This window comes from Triticum urartu, chromosome 1A (assembly GCF_056163025.1).
Source record: "Triticum urartu cultivar PI428250 chromosome 1A, HENAU_Tu73, whole genome shotgun sequence".
NCBI classification, from domain to species: Eukaryota; Viridiplantae; Streptophyta; class Magnoliopsida; order Poales; family Poaceae; genus Triticum; species Triticum urartu.
The window spans coordinates 146844571-146861727 of NC_141873.1; positions in this window are offsets into that span (position 1 = coordinate 146844571).

A 17157-nucleotide genomic window follows, 5' to 3' on the forward strand; every position below is an offset into this window, starting at 1 on the left:
TTAATGGGTATAAAGTCATACACTGTTCTTTACGGGCCAATTTCACCACGGGCCGTTAATGGGTGTAAAGTGATACACTGTTCATTACGGGCCAGTTTCACCACGGGCCGTTAATAGGCCAAGAGTTACATAGGGCCTCATATGGGCCGAAAGACATCATGGGCCATACATGGGCCAGAAGTGAAAACGGGCTGGAATCATATTGGATGGCCCAGATGACGCTATTGGGCCTAATTAGAATAGGACGTAATGGGCCTTGGGTTAGCGGGTTGTAAATGGGCTATATGCGAACAGGCCGTTAACAGGCTTTCCATGGGCCGACCCGCCACCTTTTGACCAAGTCAAACGGGCCGGCCTTTTCCCAGGAATGGGCCTCTGTTGGGTCCTGCCACATGTCGACGTATCATAGGCGCCTTCTGTCCAATGAGTGGATGACATCTGTCCCAGCGATGAGCTGACACATGTTTCCTCCAGCCAATGATGATTTGTGTGGACAAGATGTACCGGGACGCGGTCACGGCAGAGGCAGTGGCGGCTCACGCCAAGGAAAGCAAAGGAAAGATGAGAGACTGTAGGGACTCCGGCAAAGATTCTAGGAAGCGTGCCCCCACCGAGTGCACGACACCCGTTGACGATGTGCCGGAGTGTTCTAACAGCAAGAGATCCAAGGTTGATGCACCCCAAGTGAAGAAGGTCCCAGCAGGGCTGGCTGGCGTTGATGGTACTTTTACTATCAGCGCCACCCTCGATGACAAATAGGAAAGCGCGCCCATTGCCTTCCTAAGGGCGAATATCGATGTCTTTGCCTGGCAACCATTTGATATCCCCGGTGTTCCCAGGGAGGTAATCGAGCACCACCTTACTGTCTTCCCACATGCCCGACCTCTCAAGCAGAAAGTCCAAAAGCAGACCTTGGAGAGGCAGCAGTCCATTACAGAAGAGATCAAGAAACTTGAGGCAGGTAATTTAGTTAGAGGAGTACTGCACCCCACGTGGTTGGAAAATCCAGTGGTAGTCCGAAAGGCTAACGAGAAGTGGAGGCTTTGCATAGATTTCATAGATCTCAACAAAGCTTGCCCGAAAGACCCATTTCCCTTGCTGTGCATCGTCCAGATTGTGGATTCCACTTCAGGTTGTGATTTGCTATCCTTTCTGGACGCATACTCTGGGTATCACTGAATCTTCATGTCCAAGGAAGATGAAGAGAAGACGTTGTTTATCACTCCTTGTGGTACGTACTGCTGTGTCTGCATGCCGTTCGGATTAAAGAGTGTCAGGTCTACTTTTGCAAGGGCAATCCAGATTGGTTTTGAGCCACAGTTGCACAAAAACATAGAAGCCTATATGGATGATATTGGGGTCAAGACCAAGGATAAGGCCACCCTTATTCAGGATTTGGAAGAGACATTTGATAATCTGTGTAAGATCAATTTGAAGTTCAACCCAGAGAAGTGTGTATTTGGTGTTACCTCCGGCAAGTTGCTTGGTTTCTTCATATCCAATCACGGGATTAAAGCTAACCCCAACAAGATCAAAGCCATCGAGCAGATCGAAGCTCCAAGGACAGTTAAGGATGTGAGGCGCGTGACAGGATGTGTTACCATGCTAAGCAGATTCATTTTTAAGTCTGTCGAGCGTGCACTACCGTTCCTCAAAATCTTGAAGAAGTACGACCCTATGAAGTGGACCCTAGAAGCAGATGCAGCTTTGCAAGAGTTGAAAGCTTATTTCTCCACTGTGCCTACCTTCGTTGCTCCCAAACCCGAGGAGCCGTTGTTGCTATACTTGGCGGCAACCAACCAAGTGGTCAATGCGGCCCTGGAAGCACATCGGGAAGTAGATGAGGCATAAAGTGAGAAGAGACTGGTAGGGACAGAGAAGGATCAAGACAGCAATGAGCACATCAGCAAGAGCAACCCCAAGGACGCGATGAGGAAGAAAGTGGTGCAGCGCCTAGTGTACTTCATCAACTCTGTATTACAGGGGGCCATATTGAGATACTCTGGCATATAGAAGTTGATCTTTGGTCTCATCATGGCCTCAAGGAAACTTCGCCACTACTTCCAAGCCCGTGAGATCATGGTTGTTACTTGCTTTCCATTGCAAAGGGTACCCCGGAACCCTGAAGCTACCGGCAGAATAGTGGAGTGGGCTTTAGAGTTATCCAGCTTTGGTTTGAAGTTTGAGAGCACGTCAACTATTCAGAGCAGGGCATTGGTAGGTTTTATCGTAGAATGGACGCCAACCCCTGATGAGGAGGTGACATAGACGGTTATCTGATACGTCTCCAACATATCTATAATTTTTGATTGCTCCATGCTATATTATCTACTGTTTTGGTCATTATTGGGCTTTATTATCCACGTTATATTACTAGCACACATGCCCGTGCGTTGCAACGGGATAATAAAATTACATGCCTCTAGCTCAATATAAGAATGGATCAAGATCCTCACATGACTGTATTCTCTAGTTCAGCATGGCACCCTTTAATTAGAGCCAAACCAGTAGGTTCTGTTGTATTGACACGTGCCCACAATTTCTTTGAATTATAATTAACCTGCATGTTGTTTTTTTATTGGCATATGGAAGCTATCATTGTTAACAATTTATGGCACTCCTTATTCTGAACAAGCCAACTTAGCTCGATGTGCCAGATGAGGAGCAGCCAAGGATGGGAGTGATCAAACTCACGACCTTAAAGATCCAACCACATGTTGCTAGCCACAAAAACAAACACGTCCTGCTAACCAATGGTCAGCATGAACATTGAAGAATATAATGCAACGTCCGCTTCAAAACATTTTTATTTATTTTCTAATCTTTTCAGACATTGATTACTATCAACTGCCAAATATACTTGGCAACATGAACAATTTTCCAAATTACAAACATTTTTTTTGAAAATTCCGTACATTTCAAAAAACACTAACAAAATTTTGAACGGAACATTTGTTGAAATTCACAAACATTTCTTAAAAGCATGAAGGTTTTATAAAGTATGATATTTTTTTAATTTGTTTACAATTTTGGAAAATGGGAACATATTTTGAACATATAGAAGAAATTTAGAAAATGTGTCTTTTAATGCAAAAAACATTTTCAACTCTCTCAACATATCACTAAAAGAAGAATATTTTTAAATTTTGTAACATTTTTTAAATCTTCAACAATTCGGCAAAAACACAAATATTTTTTCAAAAAATTGGAGTAATTTCTAAAATTCGAAATGACAAAAAATTTAAAATTGTAAAAAGTTTTTATAATGAACACAATTTTGGAATTCATAACATGAATTACCTAATATAATTGGCAACATGAAAAATCTTCCAAATTACGAACAATTTTTTTTAATTCCATAGATTTTAAGACAAAGATAGATCAAAAAATTTGAACGGAACATTTCCGAAAATTCACATAAATTTCTTAAAACACAAACCTTTACAAAAATACTATTATTTTTTAAGTTGTGAACAATTTTTGAAAATGGGAATATATTTTGAAAATTTGGAAGAATTTTGAAAAATGTGTTTCTTCAATGCAAACATTATTTTCAATTTTTGCACATATCACTAAAACAAAATATTTTTCGTATTTGGAACATTTGTCAAATGATTTTTTTAAAATCTTGTTTTTCTAAATAAGAACAGTTTTTAGAAGAATGGGAGTATTTTTTAAATTTTGAACAATTATTGGCATGACAAAAGAAATCCAAACATTTTTTGGAATAGGAACACATTTTTTTAATTCATAACATTTTACGAAATTTTGAATAAAAATTGAAATTGCATACAGTTTTGAAAATTTCGAATTTTGGAAAAAAGTGAAAAGTAGACATAGAATGGGGAAAATAAAAAAGAAACAGGAACTACAAAGAGAAAGAACAGAAAAAGAAATATTGGAACAGAACACAGACAGAAATGGGCCACCGAGTCTTGGGCGCCCTGTGCGTAACTGAACTATTTGTCGCATTGTGCGGGAAATATGATATTTTATTGCTGCGCGGGAAGGGAAAACTGGGTTGACTTTACTGGGCCATAGCTCGCGCGGCCCACGCACGTAATTCTGCAGAAATCGTTTTTCCTTTGCTAACAAACAACGAAAAAAGTTTAGTACCACCTCGGATAGGAAAAAAATCTTTTAGTGGTGAACGGATGAAAAAATTGGAGAAACGCACCTTGCTTTATTAGTAGGTATAGATTTTTGGGACTAACCTATTAACCAGAGGCCCAGCCCAGAATTGCTGTTTTTTGCCTGTTTTAGGGTTTTGAAGGAAAGGAATATCAAATGGAGTCCAAACGAAATGAAACCTTTGGGAACATGATTTTCTCAACGAACAAGACCCGGGAGACTTGGACCCTACGTCAAGACACAAAAGAGGAGGCCACGAGGTAGGGGGCGCGCCTACCCCCCCCCCCCCCCAAGGCGTGCCCTCCACCCTCGTGGACCCCGTGTTGCTCCACCAACGTACTCCTTCCTCCTATATATACCTATGTACCCCAAACGATCAGATACGGAGCCAAAACCCTAATTCCACCGCCGTAACTTTCTTTATCCACGAGATCCCATCTTGGGGCCTGTTCCGGAGCTCCGCCGGAGGGGGCATCGATCACGGAGGGCTTCTACATCAACACCATAGCCCCTTCGATGAAGTGTGAGTAGTTCACATCAGACCTACGGGTCCATAGTTAGTAGCTAGATGGATTCTTCTCTCTTTTTGGATCTCAATACAGTGTTCTCCCCCTCTCTTGTGGAGAACTATTCGATGTAATCTTCTTTTTGCGGTGTGTTTGTTGAGACCGATGAATTGTGGGTTTGTGATCAAGTCTATCTATGAACAATATTTGAATCTTCTCTGAATTCTTTTATATATGATTGGTTATCTTTGCAAGTCTCTTCGAGTTATCAGTTTGGTTTGGCCTACTAGATTGATCTTTCTTGCAATGGGAGAAGTGCTTAGCTTTGGGTTCAATCTTGCGGTGTCCTACCCTAGTGACAGTAGGGGCAGCAAGGCATGTATTTTATTGTTGCCATCGAGGATAACAAGATGGTGTTTTCATCATATTGCATGAGTTTATCCCTCTACATCATGTCATCTTGCTTAAGGCATTACTCTGTTTTCATTAACTTAATACTCTAGATGCATGCTGGATAGCGGTCGATGAGTGGAGTAATAGTAGTAGATGCAGGCAGGAGTCGGTCTACTTGTCTCGGACGTGATGCCTATATACATGATCATATCTAGATATTCTCATAACTATGCTCAATTCTGTCAATTGCTCAACAGTAATTTGTTCACCCACCGTAGAATACTTATGCTCTCGAGAGAAGCCACTAGTGAAACCTATGGCCCCCGGGTCTATCTTCAGCATATTAATCTCCCAATACTTAGTTATTTCCTTTGCTTTTACTTTGCTTTTATTTTACTTTGCATCTTTATCATAAAAATACCAAAAATATTATCTTATCATATCTATCAGATCTCACTCTCGTAAGTGGCCATGTAGGGATTGACAACCCCTTATCGCGTGGGTTGCGAGGATTTATTTGTTTTCTGCAGGTACGAGGGACTGGCGCGTAGCCTCCTACTGCATTGATACCTTGGTTCTCAAAAACTGAGGGAAATACTTATGCTACTTTGCTGCATCATCCCTTCTTCTTTGGGGAAAACAAACGCAGTGCTCAAGAGGTAGCAAGAAGGATTTCTGGCGCCGTTGCCGGGGAGGTCTACGCAAAAGTCAATATACCAAGTACCCATCACATACCCTTATCTCCCACATTACATTATTTGCCATTTGCCTCTTGTTTTCCTCTCCCCCACTTCACCCTTGCCGTTTTATTTGCCCTCTCTCTCTATCCTCCCTCTCTTTCTCTATTTTCCTCTTTTTGCCTGCTTGTTTTTTGTTTGCTTGTGTGTTAGTTCGTTTGCTTGTCGTTATGGCTAGTCCCTTATCTTCTCCGTTGTCTCCCAAAAATGAAATTCTAAATTTTAAGCAAAGTGAGGGGGAAATCTAAAAGACGCTTGGTATAGAATTTGCAATGCTCAAAATAGGTCTACCAGGAAGCAATCTAGTTCTGTTCTTCTTCGCAATTTTTATGTAGGCATTACTCCTTGGCACAGATATGTCCTTGATACTATTACTGGAGGGAACTTCTTGGGTAGCCATACTTTTGATTCTTATAATGCTATGATAGATTTGTTTGGCTCACCCCCTCTTTTGGTTAATGGAACTATATTAACTTTGGAGCATGTAATGCAAAGACTTGAAATTATTGAAAATAAGGTTGCTACCGTAGAGATAATTGAAAATTTTGGTAAAAAGATCCACAACCGAATCTATAAATATGGATCTAAAGTAGGAGTCACTTTGAAAAATATTAAAGAGAAGGAACCCATAGTTAATGAGAAAATAAATCACGATTCCAGTAGAATTGATAAACTTGAGGATATTATTACCAACTTGGGAACCGCTTTTTCTTCCGTAAAGAATACTCCAAGTCCTTCCACTAAAATTTCCAAGTTTATGTATGTTCCTAAAAATAAGGGTGAATCCTCTAGTAAGGAAACTGCGGATCTCAAATCTATAATTATTCATCCGAATCTTTTTGCTATCATTAAGGAACCATTTGTTACAAATGATTTTTTCGATCTTGTGCCTAAAAGTTTGATAATCAATAAAAAGAAAGAAATTCCTAAATATGGTAGATGCCTCATTGAAGAATTGCCTACCAAAGATGGCAATACCTAGATCTATCCTTGCTTGTTATGCCTAGCTAGGGGCATTAAACGATAGCGCTTGTTGGGAGGCAACCCAATTTTATTTTTATTCCTTGCTTTTTGCTCCTGTTTAGTAATAAATAAATTATCTAGCCTCTTTTTTGGTTGTGTTTTTTTGTTTTTAATTAGTGTTTGTGCCAAGTAGAACCATTGGGAAGACTTGGGGAAAGTCTTGTTACACTTGCTGTAAAAAACAGAAACTTTAGCGCTCGCGAGAACTGCTGCCATTTTTATTTGGAAAGTGATATTTAGTTAATTCTTTTCGCAGATGATTAATAGATAAATTCCTCACTTCCAGAAATTTATTTTAGAATTTTTGGGGTTCCAGATCTTGCGCTAGCTACAGATTACTACAGACTGTTCTGTTTTTGACAGATTCTGTTTTTCGTGTGTTGTTTGCTTATTTTGATGAATCTATGGCTAGTGAAATAGTTTGTAAACCATAGAGAAGTTGGTATACAGTAGGTTTAACACCAATATAAATAAAGAATGAGTTCATTACAGTACCTTGAAGTGGTCTTTTGTTTTATTTCGCTAACGGAGCTCACGAGATTTTCTACTTTGAGTTTTGTGTTGTGAAGTTTTCAAGTTTTGGGTAAAGATTTGATGGATTATGGAACAAGGAGTGGCAAGAGCCTAAGCTTGGGGATGCCCATGGCACCCCCAAGATGATCTAATGACACCTAAAAGCCAAATATTGGGGATGCCTCGGAAGGCATCCCCTCTTTCGTCTACTTCTATCGGTAACTTTACTTGGAGCTATATTTTTATTCGCCACATGATATGTGTTTTTCTTCGAGCGTCTTGTATGATTTGAGTCTTTACTTTTTAGTTTACCACAATCATGCTTGCTGTACACACCTTTTGAGAGAGCCATACATGATTTGGAATTTGCTAGAATACTCTATGTGCTTCGCTTATATCTTTTGAGTTATATAGTTTTGCTCTAGTACTTCACTTATATCTTTTAGAGCACGGTGGTGGATTTGTTTTATAGAAACTATTGATCTCTTATGCTTCACTTAGATTATTTTGAGAGTCTTAAATAGCATGGTAATTTTCTCAAAATCCTAATATGCTAGGTTTTCAAGATTAGTAAAATTTTCTTATGAGTGTTTTGAATACTAAGAGAAGTTCGATGCTTGATGATTGTTTTGAGATATGGAGGTAATAATATCAAAGTCGTGCTAGTTGAGTAGTTGTGAAATTGATAAATGCTTGTGTTGAAGTTTGCAAGTCCCGTAGCATGCATGTATGGTAAACGTTATGTAACAAATTTGAAACATGAGGTGTATCACTTTATACCCATTAACGACCCGTTATTCCATTGGGCCGTTTCCAGCCCAAGTTATCTTTCGGCCTTCTCAGGGCCCATTGATTCTTGGGCTCATTTGCAGCATTCGGTTACATACGGCCTGTTACTGTCATTTTCTGCTTGTGGGCCAAATTCAGCCCGTCGTTACAGTCGGCCCGTTTGCGGACCGTTAATACGTTGGGCCATTTTCACGTAAAAAAACCCGTTGGGCTGTTTTCATAGAGTTATCAAATACAACCTATTAACGACCCGTTATGGTCCATGAATAGTACGGCCCATGATTGGCGAAATGATGATACGCCTCGTAGAAGGCCCATGGATCCTACGGCCTGTATGAGGCCCATGGATAGTACGGCCCGTAGAAGGCCCATGGATCGTATGGCCCGTAGAAGGCCCATGGACCCTACAGCCCATAGAAGGCCCATGGACCCTAAGGCCCGTATAGAAGGCCGATGGATCCTACGGCCGGACGAAGGCCCATGGATCATACGGCCCGTAGAAGGCCCATGATTATTTTGGCCTAGTTACCAAAAATAGGCTATTGTGGCCACTAGAAAAAAACAGAAAAAGAACTGCAGTGACTACAAGCAAACAACTAAACAAGACGATAAAGAAATAAATAAGCAAGCAATTAACGCTAGCCTATTACCGCTATTACACATATTACATCCACTGGGCATCAAAGTTCGCCACCAGTGCAAATATAGGGAACAAAGCAGCACATTACATACACTGGCCGTCAAAATTGGCCACTAGTGCAAATAAACGCAGTAGCAAAACAAGAGCATAACTAAAACAACTTAAGAAGAGCTCAAGAAACGTTATCCTGGGTATCCACCATGCTGCCAATAAGCTTAGCAAGCTGATTAGCTTTGTCCTGTTTGGCGCGAAAATCCTGCAACGCTTGCTGTTGCACCAGAAAGTATGCATCTGAATGCTCTAGGGACTTCCGCAGTCCTTTCGCTTCTTGTCACAGCACAGCTGATCGATGTCTTTCATCTTGTAGTTGAGACTCAAGAAACCGAACTGATTCAGACAGTGAGTTTGAATAGCTTGTGCAAGCGGTAGTGGCCAGTAACTCGAACACTAAACCAAGATAGGACTTTGGGGTTGTCTCGCCGTCTTCGAGATAGTCTTCCTTAGTTGTTTTATCAGCTTTGTTGGAGACCAACAAGGATGTGTCACTATCCTGAACCTTATCAGCATTACTTCCTTTACCATTGCTTAATAAGGCACTCTTCCCCAATATTCTGTCAGCATTCTAAAAGAAGAAACAAGCAGACACATAACAAGTTTAGCATGTACTAGTATATGAAACTCATTTCGGTCTCCAGTTCATTAGTAAGGTGGACAGGATTAAACTACCAAGTCTTCTATTGCCAAGTACTAGTACATAATAAAAGCATCAAACAAACATCTATCTATGTCCTATGGTCACTGCATTGTCTTGCCAAATCAAAATAGAGACACTATTCAAATCATATCAGTTCAAGACAAAGCAGCAGTGAAAGAATACAAAGCGTGGGAAACTACACGGCACAACAAGATTTCAGATGGGTACCACATGTCTACATGTACAACAACACCATTGGCTCTATTGTGATGCTAGTAATGTGCATGATATGAAAGTCAACTGTATACACAATTGAAATTGAAATCAACAGAGCTATTGATAAGAGCAAACCTGTTAAAGAAACATGTGTGAACATACCTGCTGTGCCATTGGAGTTTCGATTGGATCCTTTAATTTAAAAATAAGTTTGTATGAGTAAATACAGTGATACAAGAGCAAAGCAATCATAGTTAAAAAAAAGGCGCGCTTAAGCGCGCCTAGGCTCTAGGCGTTGGCAAAACGCATTGCGCATAACTACGCATAATCTGTGCATAACTGCGCATAAGCATGCGCTTTGGTCAGTAAAGCGCAAAGCGTTGGCAAAACGCACAATTAACGCCTAACGCATTTTTGAACTATGATAGCAATGGAATCTTAAATTAGAACAGTTGTTCTTCAGGTTTAGGCACTTGTTCTACATGAATAGAGTACAGTAAGACGCAAGAATATAATACTTAAAAATAGAAAATGAGCTCATAGACCTTACCACATTCTTGGTTCGGGACCAGTACAGAACAAGGCGTTCCTAGCCATCGTCCAATAAATGTGTCTCAGGAGAACGTAAGGGAATTTGATGAGTTTGTTTGCCGGTGAAGTACGTTTTCTTCAGGTAATTCCGATACTGCCACCAAGCATTCTTGAAGATAGCGGAGGTATTAGCACAGGTTACCTCATCCTGAGTTTCCAAATCGGTCCTTCTCTATAGAGAAAAATGGGAAAATTTGCTGTATTATAACCATGATGGAGGTAGGATGTATGGGACGAAGCAAAGTAATTACCATGAATAACATTACTTACACATAACTCCTGGACAAACACCTGCAACTGGCATTTTCCTTCATCTTCAGTATAATATTTCCAAGATAGGAAGATACGCACATACGATTTAACAACATCAAATGCGATAGATGCTAAACTACGACTAGCTGGTTGTGCTTCCTCCACAGGAATAGGCGTACTAACTAGTGGAGTTGGGGTTCGCCGTGATAGTACTGGCCCTTTGGGCATTGGAGCTGCCTTACTAACTGCTCTTGTTTGGGAGCTCTATGGTGGAGATGGTGTTGTATCAATAGGAACTGGGTTACTATTGGCTGGGGTTGGGGTTAGATTGGGTGAAGCTGGTTCTCTGTCCATCGCAGTAGGGGTACAATCTACGAGAGTTTGGGTTATGTGTGGTAGGGCTGGTTCTTGTGCATGTACAACCAAGGTGCTATCTCCACCAAGAGGTAGCACTGTTTTATTGGAAGACCGTGTTTTTAGTCCGCTAGATACTGGCATCACCCGCTCCAATTCAAATGGCTGATAAACAGGAAACATAGTTGAATGTACAGACATTGTATGAGAGACAGATGCAATAGATAGTGTGGAAAAAAGAGGGCATGAAATAGTTGACATGTATATTGTTTAACTAAAACGGATAGCATGACATAATTTCACATATATGATGTCTATCTAAACTGGATAGCATAGCATAACATAATTCAAAGATATGATGAATAACTAAACAGGATCGCATGACATAATTCACCTACATGTTATCTAAGTAATCAGGATCGCATCATTTAATTCACATATGTGATTTATATGCTAAACAGAGGGCATTCGATATGATGTCCAAACTAAGAACATGGTGTTGAATATTGTGTATATGATGTCTAAACTATGCAATGCAAGACACCGTATGCATGATATGAGCAGTATAACCATGCCAAGTTAGAGCATACACCTCAGTGGGGGAATAGGACTGGTCATCTGTCTCTGAATCCATCTCTGAGGAGCTATCGGGACCCAACAAGAGATCTGCTTCGACAGGTAGCACTGTCTGCTCTGAAGGCCTTGTTTTCACTCCTGATTTTTCCATCTCCCACCCAAATGGCCGATTCACAGGAAAAGTAGTTTAATGTACAAACATTGTTGACAAATGGAAATGTAATGAAGAAAAGGATGGGCAAGATATCATTCAAATATATGATGCCTGGTTAAACAGGATGGCATTGCACATTTCACATATATTATGGCTGGCTAAAAGACATGAGACTGCATAATTCCCATATATGATATAGAAACTAAACAGGTGGCATTACAGAACATGTCTAAACTAAGCAGATGACATATATGATGTCAAAAGTAGGCACTGCAAGGCAACACATGCATGATATGACTAACATCATCATGCCAAGGTAGAGCAAACACCTTGGGGGGTAAATAGGAGTGGTCAGCGGCGTCTGAATCCGCCTCAGAACAGATATCTTCCTCTGGATTACAATCTAGAGAGGGGTGGGGAGGGTTTGCCATTGAACCCACCATGGAGCGATGTCTGCATGATAGTGTATTGCCGCACAAAACTCTTCTCTTTTTCTCTACATGTTCAGCATGACTGTGTACAATATCTGACATGCATGCGAAAAAAATATGGTGAGATTATGTAAAGAGAGCATGCAGAAATTTAGAGTGATGGTAACAACCAGTGGATCGACGTTTTTCCGTTGAACAAAAATAGCCCTAATGGATCGACGTGAATGTATAGTAATAAGTGATGCAACAAGTGTACAACCTCTTTTGTCGTAGCCGTGTCGACCTCGGCATCATTGGGTTGGTCGCTGAAGCAGTTGAGGCAGAGGTGGCTGTCGGAGGTGTGGAGGAAGATCTGAGGAATCTATGGACGGCGTCCAGGGCACTACTCTGTTGTGATGGATCGTTCTGTCGTTGGAGCAGCTCCGGTGAGCCGTAAGACGACAAGGCTGAAGCAGCACAAGACAGACATCGTCAATCTCAAGTGGGATTCTGATAGCATCTCCAATAGATGATGTAAAATGGATGTAAAATTAACATCACCAAAAACCACCTGACTACAACAGATGAGGTAAAAACTATTGACTCTAAACTTAACTGTCGAAACTGAAATTTACTGTGGAATCTGAATGCTACTGTCGAAACTGAACGCAATGGTAGCAGAGAGGCACTTGACATGTAGTTTATGGAGGGCCTGCAGTTCATCTTCAACCTGCACCCCCCTGAGCCGCCAGCCACCACCGGCCGAACCGCCGGCCCCAGCGCCGCCTCGCCGCCCCAAAACAACTCGCCACCGCCGCCCCGGCCAGCCCTCTAGCCCCCCCGCCCCCCACCCTGAACCCTAAGATAGATAGTGGGGTACCTCTCCGGCGAGCCCTCGTCCCCGCTGTGGGTGGTTCTTCCTTAACTCCGGCGAGCCCCCCAACCCCTGAAAATCGACTGACCCAAAAGTCGATTCAGTCGACTGAAGTGTGGCTTAATCAGAGCAGAGCAGCAGCACGAGCGAGGGGGAGAGCAGCAGCAGCAGCAGCTGGGCGAGCAAGAGATTGAGCGAGAGCTGGAGCAGCAGCAGCAGCGCGAGCCAGCGAGCGAGCGAGAGCCGGAGCAGCTGCAGCAGATCCGGCTAGTATGGACACCGCCGCCGAAGGGGCCTCGCACTAGGGGAGAGCCGCCGTGGAGATGTCGCCCGCAGCGCCGGCTTCAAGGTAGCCGCTCCATGGGGGTGCAGGATGGAGCACCGTCGGCTTCGGGAGGTCGAGTTAAGGAGAAGGTGCGATGCGATGAGTGTACAACCTCTTTGGTGGCGCCGAGTAGGCCTCGGCTTCGTCCGAGGAGTCGGTGAGGATGCTGCGGTTCCGGTGGAGCAGGTTAATGCGGCGCTGTGGGGATGGAGCAGCCGCGATAGACGAGGCGGTCGTCGGAGCAGCTCCTTGGAGGTGGAGGACGGGGCGGCTGAACCGGCGGGACGGCGAGATGGACGACGGATCCTCCTCCGGGGAGGTGGACGAGGGACGTCGAGCTGTTGCGGTGGACGACGTCGTCGGGGATGAGGCTCCGGCTGGGCAGCAGTGACGTGGTGGACGGAGGAGGGTGGGGTTTCGCGGCTGGAGTGGAAAGGTTATGGCGGCCTGGGATTTCGAATGGCGAAAAGGGGGCGATGGGAGGGGGTGAAGCATGACTTGCGGACGCGCTTGTCCAAAATGTAGGGTGTGTTACAAAAGTACCCCCCACCGATTTGAACTAGCGGCCCTTTCGGCTCAGGGTTAGAAGGGGGATTTCGCGTGTCGGGATTTGGCAGCTGGAGGGAGTTTTCGCGCGCGTTGTAATTTCAGGATAGCAAGGCGCGGGTTGTGAAGGTGCCAGTTTTGGGAGCACGATATCTGAATTTTCGGGATATAACAAGACGCGGGTTGAATTTTAGGGACAAGCCTAACGTGTAGTAATATTGTACTTGTATACGTACCAAATCAATTTGCACTTCCCTCAACCAAAAAGAAAATGAAAAGAATAAAACTATTCACACCACACAAAGAGAGAGTCTTGCCCCGTTTTACTATACAAATGCTATTCAAAGCTACTCCCTCCTTCCATCTATATAGGGCCTAATGCGTTTTTCGATGCTAACTTTGACCAAATATTAGAGCAATGATATATGACATGCAACTTACACAAAGCACACCGTTAAATTTGTCTGTGAAAGGTTCTTTCAATGATATAATTTTCACATTGTGCATGTCATGTCCTATTAATCTTGTCAATAGTCAAAGGCTATCTTAAAAATCTCATTACACCCTATATAGATGGAAGGAGGGAGTATGAATCCATGTTATGTCCGATTAAATTTTTTCGCTTGCTGTATAATGCATGTAACCTACTCATACCAACATTTTAGTGCATTCCAAATGTCTATAGTACCGCTGCAATTCGAACTAAATTTGAATTCGTTTCTCTATTTCAATAAGAATCTACAATCATGATTGTTGCCAACTTCAACCATCATAGTTTCCTTGCTATCCGCCAGATATAAATTGGACGGCCTATAATGCAGGATGGCAGGCACACCATCATCAACAACTCTGTTTTTTTATAAGAGTAGAGATAAAATATATTAAATGTAGTATAACATGTTCATAACCACACCATGTGTACCACCGTTATATATATTCACACATGCGTCGGTTTGAAACACTATGATAAATTCTTCAAATATCTGAATTCGCTTTTTATAATGAAGTATATATGATCTCTATTCGTCTTTTACACCCACACAACCCTCTTATCTTTGTAACTAGCGCTAACTTTCTCTTGTGCATGCACATGCCCGCATCCCTCTCACCCTCCCTAAGCATTGTCTAGCTCCATCGCGCAAATTCGTCTTTTCACTTTGGGTCGTTCACCCACGGTGTGTGTAGGCACCCCAGCTCCTTCTTTACGGCACACATCGATCGATATGCCTCTCTAGCCAGGTGTGCCTAGCACAAACACAAGCTTCCCCTCTTCTCTTGTCACCTTCCATGCCTCACTCCCACCACTCTTTTCATCGTTCTCGTACTCGCACACTCCTCCCCCCTCGATATAGTATGCCTTTCGTACAACCTCCTACATGCATCCCTCTCTCTCTATCCTTCTCCTCGTGCCTCATTTGCTTCTAACACACACATGCATGTATACCGATCGATCTCCCAACATATACCTAGATCGACTTTAACTACCCCCCGTCGATCGACGTACCTCACAAGTTATGTCTCTCCTTTCTCTAACAAAGGGCGATTGATCTTCCTGTGTAGTTATGTCTGCTTACCACAACCACATCGTCCCCCTCATCATTCGTGCATGCCTCCTGACCCGTCTCTCACACGCACGTGCACAGACAACAAGCAGCCATCTCCTCTCTTATTGATATTGCGGGCGCGCCCTCCGTTTGTCTAGCAAGCCTATCCCACCATTTGTTAGAAGCAACTTCACTACCACCCCCTCCAACACTCTAGCTCTATTTCTCTCCCAACCTTATTCCTCTCCTGCACATATGCATGTATGCCGATTGATCTCCCTTAATACATGAGGCAGATCGATCTCCTTAATACATGAGGTAGGCATTTCTCCTCCTCCACACATATACCAGCCATTGTACCTCTATAGTTAATTGGGCCGCCCTCTTCCCCCACCACAAACCGATAGTCGAGCGCTGCAGGTAGGTATCCATGCCACAGCGACAAACTGCACATGTCCCATCTCACGTTCCAGTATGCCAGCCACTCTATATCTTTGACGTGGGCACACACAAATTCGATGGCACTCTTTATCGATCGCGCGCGCACACACACACATCATCCCTCTCTTCGATTCTATGGACACCTCAAGATGCATTCGTATGGGTAGTTTACCTTGTGAGAGAAAAGATTGAACAAGGGAAGACCTTATTTGCGAACGTGGAGAGACATGTGGGTATATTTTTGCAAAATTTCCATAGTTTCTTTCCTATCCGTTAGATATAAATCCGACGGCCTATATTGCAGGATGGCACGCACACCATCATCACCAACTCTGTTTTCTACCCCCTCTGTTCGAAAATACTTGTCATCAAAATGGATAAAAAGAGATGTATCTAAAACTAAAATACGTCTAGATACATTTCCTTTTATCCATTTTGATGACAAGTATTTCCAGACGGAAGGAGTATTTGTCTTTTTAGAGATTTCAACAAGTGACTATGACCGGACCTTACCAACATTCTAAAAAAAGTAGTCCATAATTTTGATGTTACCCTCTTTTCTTGGCGGTGCAGTGCCATCTGGATACCTCATAAATAAATAAAGTACTACATGATACTAATATATGATACATGGCGCAGGAGTGCTAAGTATTATTAATACAGTTTTGCTAGAACTCATCTAGATGAGATATAATTCGGTCTCATTCATCTTTTATAGGCATTGGATGTGATGCTATATAAGATGCGTGTGTGCTGACGTGGGTTGTATTTGTTCTTGTGCAACGAACTGACCACTGCATGTCATGTTTGATAGTCTCAAGTCATTAAAAGCATACAAGCCCCACATCTCTTCTTGGTTGATTCCTCTATTTATGTCAAAAAATAAGACACAACGTGAGAGTTAATGCACCACGCCTATGTGTTTACTATTTGGTTTTCATAAGATGACTTAATACTCACCTAGACGGAGGGAGTATTCGATTTGACAGCGGGCGGCGCAGTTCCCGATACGTCTTTAATGCAGACGAGGGAGGGAGTAGCGGTTCCCGATATGTTGAACGGCCAATGCATCCTCCTTCAATTAATGCATGAGGGAAGTAATGGGAGGAGGTCCGGGAAAAGAGGCTGCACGATGTGAATGTAACGCAGTTTGCCATCATTGCCCTCATATAAAGGTGCCCCTCCATTCCAATGCATCTACCACATCGTACGCACCTAAGCATTTGCCTAAGCACCTACACTAAGCACAAAAGAGCTCACTCCAGACCCATGGCGGCGATGCTCATGAGCGGCCAGCGGCTGCGCCAGATGGTTCACGACGCCGGCCTGCGGCATGGCGCCGAGGATCGTCTCCAGATGGTGTTGGAGACCGGCTGGTGGATGGCCTCCTTCGACGCCAACTATGACTCTCAGTTGGACCAGATGATCATTGCCACCAGCAACAAGTT